We start from the raw sequence: 585 nt of genomic DNA, 5'->3' as shown, positions 1-585 counted from the left end.
AGCCTGTGACCTTTCCACACATGAGGCCCTGGGGCTTCATAACAGAGCATCCACGGTGGAGGGGTTCTTCAGATACCTGCCACCATCCACCTTTGTTCAGCAGCATGAGGGAGGGAAATTCCCCTATCATGAAAAAGGTTGTTTTTAAGTCTCAGGTTATATGGGCTGTTTTACAATTTACACAAACAAACACGCTGGATGAAGTTTTCTTTGATAGAGACTGTTGAGTTTTTAGTTTAATTTACTCTAATTTGTAAACTAATTCTGCTTTTTAGATTGCATGTTACCAATCGTTCCTCCCAAACAAGCTTTTCCAAGGGAAAGCCAGTTATTTTAATTGGAATGAATGGTCACATTTTTTTTTTATTTCTTCATATTGTGTTTTTGTTTCTTTTGAACAAGAGATAAGTGTTTTTCAGGAAGATACAACCTCTTCCTTTCATCAGTAAATTGCTCCTGTGGAAAAACCTTGCCAGTGACCATAAGTGATCTGGTTGAAAGTGCTTACTGGCCTGCCACTGTCAATTTCGAGACCTTGTACAGTGGTGCTCATAAGGTTACATGCCCATGCTTAAGTTGACTAAA

This window comes from Etheostoma spectabile, chromosome 2 (genome assembly GCF_008692095.1).
Source record: "Etheostoma spectabile isolate EspeVRDwgs_2016 chromosome 2, UIUC_Espe_1.0, whole genome shotgun sequence".
NCBI lineage: Eukaryota > Metazoa > Chordata > Actinopteri > Perciformes > Percidae > Etheostoma > Etheostoma spectabile.
Note: the sequence above shows the minus strand (reverse complement) of the source record.